The following is a 242-nucleotide window of genomic DNA, read 5'->3' as shown; positions in this document are numbered from 1 at the left end:
GCCCCGGGGTGGACCGCTCGCGACCGGCTAACCCGCCGGCCACTCATCCCATCGCCGCGGCTCCCAAACTTAGGATTGGGGAGGTTTTTTATAGAGGTCCCCGTCCTCGCGGCCCAGGCGTTTAAGCCAAGGTCCTCGTTCCCCCGCAGGTTCGTCATAGACATGACATAACGGCCCCCGGGGGTTTACGATATGAACAGGTCCGACAATTGCCGGGCCTGCGCTGTAGGGGTCCTGGCAAA

The sequence above is a fragment of the Odontomachus brunneus genome, unplaced genomic scaffold (assembly GCF_010583005.1).
Source record: "Odontomachus brunneus isolate Ranch 3 - 2012 unplaced genomic scaffold, Obru_v1 Obru_scaffold_142, whole genome shotgun sequence".
NCBI classification, from domain to species: Eukaryota; Metazoa; Arthropoda; class Insecta; order Hymenoptera; family Formicidae; genus Odontomachus; species Odontomachus brunneus.
This window is presented reverse-complemented; position numbering follows the sequence as displayed.